Consider the following 6,898-nt stretch of genomic DNA (forward strand, 5'->3'; position numbering starts at 1 on the left):
TTTTATTCATTTCGTTACGATTAACACAATGTTGATCTTGTTGTCGAGAATAAAATAATTAAAGTTCACTTTTCACGATGGCAGAAAAATGTTAAAACTATTATTTTTGCCTCAACATTTAGTTTCTTTCTTTTAGTAAATACTTAAAGATAGAAAACAGACTTAACTTTTCAGTTAAAAATGAACTAACGGATATTTCACTCATAGCTTTTTTAAATTATTTTTTCTGTAAGTGGTGCGGAAAATTGAGAGTTCATACAACTTTTAGGGATGCGTTATGGTCTTTAAAACGTTTGATCGTCCGGTTTCACTGTATACTGACTCTCTGAATTGCTAACAAGTGTTTTCGGACACTATCTGTTCGTTCGAATATTTCCCCGATTTACATTAAACATTAGTCATGGTGAAAATAAATTTCGGTCGATCTTCTTGATATGGGTGTTTTTAATACAACGTTGTTATTTTAGACACCGCGTCGCCAGTTGTTGCGTAACACTGACGTATTTATAAACAACAAGTTAAGGTACAAAGAATGTTGTATCAAAAACTGATTACAAAAGAAAAATTCGCCGATATTTACCTACTATTGAGTGAGACACCCATCTCGCGTTAGGTCGCGATATTTTATGTGTGTACATCATTTCCACAGGGAATAGAAGTGACAAAATGTCCGAAGTCAATATCTAGGTCAGCGCTCAAGGAGGAAGATACTTTCGTCCTGCAAAAATTAGTCTGAATAGCACTTTTGCCATTCCTCGGTTAGGACGTCTTAAACCACAGATGATACAAATGTTCCAGTTTCTGTCGGACTGATTGTCGAACTTTTGACGTCAGTGTCGTGATATTTTATCATGCGAGTATTAACTATCGAGTTTTTATAATGATTAAAAGTGCCAATTACGTATAAATGCTCCTAGTACTACTAATATTAATACTGCTACTACTAATAATAACAACAAGTGAAGCATACATGGTTCCCCGTGAGTGCACAGTAAGCGAGGCATAAAAATATGACTAAGTTCAGCATTCGCCCCTCCCTATTTAGCCCCAAAATAAGTTAAGAAACAAGTTAGAAAAGCATTTCATCCAATAATGAAAATTGTTAAACAAAATATTTTTACTATAGGTTTTAAAAATAAAGGTACACGATTCCATTTGAAATTTATTTATCTTCAAAGTGTACTTTTATAAATTTTACAAAGTAAGGTATAAAAATTTAATTAAAATTGAATCAAAAAATTACCTTGGATTTATTATATGTAATGTGCATTTATTTGCACTTTAAAAACATTATCTTTCATCTAGCAATTAATGATATAGACATAAAATTTTCAATGATTATTTTGAAAAAGTACAACAGATTGTACATTACATAAAAAAATCCAAGGTAATTTTTTGATTTAATTTAAATTAAATTTTTATACCTGACTTTGTAAAATTTATAAAAGTACACTTTGAAGATAAATAAATTTCAAATTGAATCGTGTATCTTTATTTTTAAAGCCTATAGTAAAAACATTTTGTTTAACAATTTCCATGCCTTGGATGAAATGCTTTTCTAACTTGTAAACAAATACATAAGAGTATAAACCACAATTTGTTCAAGCAAATATAGTCAAAGTATCATATTAGAGACAAGAAATAGTTTGACAATGAGAGAGCATAAAATTAAGAAATAGTGTTAACCATATGAACATTAATTTAACAACGAAAAATGAAAATGTTAAAGACAGTGAGAATTTGTCACATGATATTATCTATCAAATCTTCGTATCTTCCATTTTAGATTTATTCAGGGGTTTGTGTGACCATAACTGATAAGAGCATGATATATAGATAATAATACATAGTGCAAATTCGATTCTGCTTACAGTTGTAGATTATTTCAAAAATGAATTTAGGAACATGCAGCGTTAACACTAACAAATACGACACATCGCAAAATTACGGTAGAAAAAGTTGGTATTTTTTAACAAACGTAAGGTAATTCATAAGGAAAAATATTATTTACAATTAATCCTCTTACAACATGCATTTTTACGAACAAACCATCTGTGTAGCCGGTTGGTTTTTGATACAATAGTTCAATACAAGCTAGTCAAATATATGAGTGTCAGAATTGTCTATAAAATTATTTTTTCTTAAAATTCATTCATTAAATAATCAGGACGAAATCGGACAGAAGAGAGAACGAAACACCCTCCTACAGCAAATAGCTGCGTGGAAAACTGTGATTACTTCTACACATAGATGACACAAACACTCAACATACACTTAGGTACTGAGAAAAATCAGGTACACATATACAAACACATATTCCAGATATTACACAGGTGTACTCTTCATACGTAACATTTTCGAAAACTTCATAAATATAGATACACTGTGCTTTATTAATTCTGTCTTACCCTCCTTTTTTCACATGCTTTTTCTACTAGGTGCGTGAGTCATATCGTCGTATAATGAGTCTAACGTTGACAGACTGGCAGTTGTAACAAGTGCAGCATATAAAATTAGGCATTACACCTCATTGTTATTTATAAAATAGAAGTTAATAGCATATAAAGGTTTTTTTTTTATTTATAAAAGTGACATAACAAAATTAGAAAGATGCATCGAACAGGCATAACATGAAAGATTCGTGGGACGCGATTTTGGGAGAAGAGTTTGATTCGGGGGGGGGGAAAGAGTGCAGATCAGAAGCAAGTCTGTCTGATTCTCCGAGAATATGGATCGGGAGACTTTTCAAGGCGACGAGATAGAAATAAATGTTGGTTAAAACCATGGTAAAATAGAGACCCCATCCCCTTATAAGGATAGGAAACAATGACACGATTTCGACCGTGAAAAATCCTGCTGATTGAATATAATTAATTTTTCCAGAATAAATGAGACCTGCGTCTGTTGCTATGTCTTGAGGTAGCATTTGTTCAAGGTGCGATGAACGATGGGACACTAATCACTCGGGGACACAGTCAAGGCGCAGCAGTGCAGAATAATAAAGATACGGGCCGTAATTAGGAACATTGACGCAATGCAACAATTGTACGCAGAAACAAAAGGTCATCGTCTATATTATCTACGCCATGTGCAAAAAATAATGACGCCGTAAAAGCACTTTGTTTTTTATGTGTCTTTGCAGTGCTTCTTTTACTTTTAAGTTAATGCGTTTAATTTTAAATCATAATGAACATAATATAGATTATGCATGTATGCAATACGTTATATGTTTATCAAGTAAAATTATATTCTTGTTGAAAAGTTTATAAAGCGACGAAATCGAGAAATACACTCAATTACTAAATAAACAATATGAACTGAACGTGATGCCAGCAAGTTGTGTAAATGACTTTCCGTAAGTGAACCGTGACTATTTTTAGCTTCTGAGGCATTGCAGTTTGAAAATAAGTGGGTGTCCAAATGTATTTTTATAGTGTGTGATTTTTAATAAAAATGAAATCATTGACTGTTATGCAAGCGTTTATCAGTGCAGTAAAACATTTACAGCAAAATCTCATTCGCTTCTAAAGTTTTTACTGTAATCGAATTTTATTTGATTTTCTTGTGTGCATAAAATCAACCCCAATTTTTATTAATATATTTTCTTTCTAAAACTTACACATCTCTGAAACATATTACTAGAAGATGGCTTCTCTGATGAATACAAACAATTTAATGTAAATAAACAAGATCTGTTTTTTAAGTCATTAATCTTTGTTATCAAATGGCTCATTAGTATAATAAGATAAAATATTACTTTTTTTTCTGTGAAGTAGACGAAACACTGCAGACACGATTTGAAAAAAAAATGTTGTTTAAACAATCAAGTGTTAACTGTTCTACACTTGCGCTGATTGACTGCTTAATATGCTACCTTTGCAATTAACAATATCCGGCGTTAAATTTTACATACCGTAGTCAAAATGCACGGCTCAAAATTTAACATACTGCTGTCAAAAACTCAACTCCAAAGCTCGACACTATACTGCCAAAACTTTTTTAATTCCAAACACGAGGCTTTGCTTACAAAACTTACCATTCCTACATCCAAATACAGAATCAACCCAGTTTCTGAAAAATCAGTCTTTTTATTTTAACCCGGAAGCATCTCATTTGCATATTAAGTGGCAATGTTGCAAGCATATAAAGAAGAAAAAACGGCCATTTCTTTCTCTATTCATTTTATCTGTGCGTGTCCATACAGGCTGCAGTAAAACAGGCTTTAATTTACAGAAGAGTAACTTATCTTGCCTTTGATAGCATTTTAAACTAATAACAGTTGACTGTTAAGAAGCATAAGGATGGAGTGAACTAACCACTGCGCAAAACTAAGATTTCTGGCAATCAAGAGATGAGTTGGGCATGTGGACGCAAGTATGAAATTAAACAGGAGGTATTGAGGAATGAAGAACTTTAGTGCATCAATCAAAATTATATGAGAATGAATGTATAACATGATTATATTTTTATATACTTGTGTATGTCGATTTTAATTCAAAGGATCACATGTATACACAAGTATTTCGATCAGTTATTAATAATCTCTATTTCTATTATTAACTTGTATTCAGTGAGCGGTGCGCGGATGTACATATGGTGTTAATTGTAAAAAAAGCTCAAATATATGGTTGTTTATAATTTTTATTTTAAACATTTCGGCTATGAAGTCAAGTAAAATTAAAATATTAGGGCGGAGGGGGTTATCTTTAAAAGAACTTGTTGACGCTGCATTGTTCTAAAATGGTAATCTAAACAAATCTGTTATTACCTGATTATTTAATGAATGAATTTTAAGAAAAAATAATTTTATAGACCATTCTGACACTCATATATTTGTTTGTCTTATAGTTTGTTTACTATTACGTTTCTGTAATGAAATTTAAAATAAATGGATTTCTGCTTTTTTTGTTTATTGTTATTTGAGTTATTTTATGGACCGAACTGGTAATTGCGCCGAATGACCTCAGATTTTACTAAATGAAACAGAAAATGGTGTCTTAAAATTTATTGAAAAAACGCAATTTTTTTCGAAACTTATTTAAATATTCTAAGTATTAACATGTCGATTTTTTATAATATACACATGATGCCTCCGTTCAGTCTCGAAAGACAAAGGATACCCTCTGTAGGTGCAGCTGTGCGTGTAATTATGTGGCAAGAGTTGCGCAATCTCTAACCACACCTCTACTGAATCGTCACTCTTTGAGTCCAGTGACAAGGAGGAGTTCAGGATGACTGGAAACAATGCCGAGATAAGCAGAGAGCACATACAGCACTTAGTAGTCCCACATGGTCACCCATCTGGTACTGGCCAGGCTCATCGTTGCTTAACTTCGGTGATCTGACGAGAACCGGTGTGTCAAACGTGATTATGCCATATAATACACACATATAAAAACAATAACATGACTGATGTCTACCTCCCATTGAATTTTCTATACATTTCTCTGAATACCACCATCCAGTTTGTCATTTTTAACTATTAACAGTAACTCTAACCATTTCCCAAATGCCACTGCCCGTATTCATCTCTGGCTTAAGTTACCTTCGACTACATTCATGATTATTTCTCACACACTTACCAACTTCCGTGTCGTTTCATCTTTTCAAAATTAATCGCATTTTACGGGTTCGTTTTCTACTCGAATATTCTACCATCTGTTTAATCTTTTACTTACCCAACATTGTTTTCTAATATATATATATATATATATATATATATATATATATATATATATATATATGTATATATATATACATATTTAAAATAAATAAATCTGTATAAAATATGGCACCATCTGAAAGGGTGTGAGAATGCTGGCTAAATTGTATAACTATAAACAGGCTGAGGTGAAAGCATTTAAATAGCACAAATCCGCATAAACAAAGTGGTCATATGCATATCAGCCAGCAAAAAAATCCACTTGAGGAAATAAGGTTAGTAGAAAAATATGTAACAATATAAATATAAGATTTGGGAACAAGATATATATATATATATATATATATATATATATATATATATATGTAGTACCAAGGCGGCAACACATATTAAGGCCTGGAGGTCACTCGAGGATAAGGGTTAATGAGTGTACAGTCACTGGAAACATGTTGTAGACATCGTTAGTAGTGGAAATTTGGTAAATTAGATTACTGAAGGGGATGGTGCGTCAAGAATTTGTTCACATTGAACTTGACGACAACCATATTGTTGTCAGTTAAAAAGCAAGGAAACGTAAGAGAGTTCCACAGGCGTGCTGTTTTAAGAACGAATATTTGTTCATGAAATCTACGTTTAGGTTTAGACACAAATAAAGAGTGGGGAAATCATTAATAGTGGTTTTGGCTAGATGAGTGTTTTTCATAAAATAATCAGTTACACCGAGTGTAATTACAGCATCATAAGAAAATATAAAATTCGTCCTGGGGTCAACTGGTAGCGTTGGTAGGATTAAATATTTAGAGAGAAAAATAGGAACTCCTTCCTCTGTAGATGTTGTGATAGTGATAGTGTTGCTCTTTGGATGTAATGTAGCGTTTTATTATAACGACTGAATATGTATAAAATGGGGTTCGAAAGCTACATTGGATAGTGACTAATAGAGTAGATGTAGTGAATTTGTATATGGCATCTGTTGTTACAACCCTACTATACTTTGGTTCAGGGGGAATTTTTGCAGACATTTCATTGCATAGGAGATAAACCGAGACGGAGATTTCTTGAATCAGAGCTTGTCGCAAATTCAGACACAATTAAACAACCTGAGCGTTTCTACAATTTATCGCCATTAATAAGTAAACTACTATTAAAAGAACATAATTTGATTTTAGACACATGATAACACAACCTATAATAACTAATGCATATAATCATTCGATAAATTACAAAACAAAAATA

The 6,898-nt window shown here is 32.1% G+C and overlaps 1 pseudogene; it reads right to left on the reverse strand.

Annotated features, from left to right (window-relative positions):
- Positions 1 to 5,264: 5,264 nt before the first annotated feature.
- On the reverse strand, positions 5,265 to 5,382 carry LOC145285058 (5S ribosomal RNA; annotated as a pseudogene).
- Positions 5,383 to 6,898: the final 1,516 nt, after the last annotated feature.

This window comes from Euprymna scolopes, chromosome 9 (assembly GCF_053919585.1).
Source record: "Euprymna scolopes isolate OS-2025 chromosome 9, ASM5391958v1, whole genome shotgun sequence".
Classification (NCBI taxonomy): Eukaryota; Metazoa; Mollusca; class Cephalopoda; order Sepiida; family Sepiolidae; genus Euprymna; species Euprymna scolopes.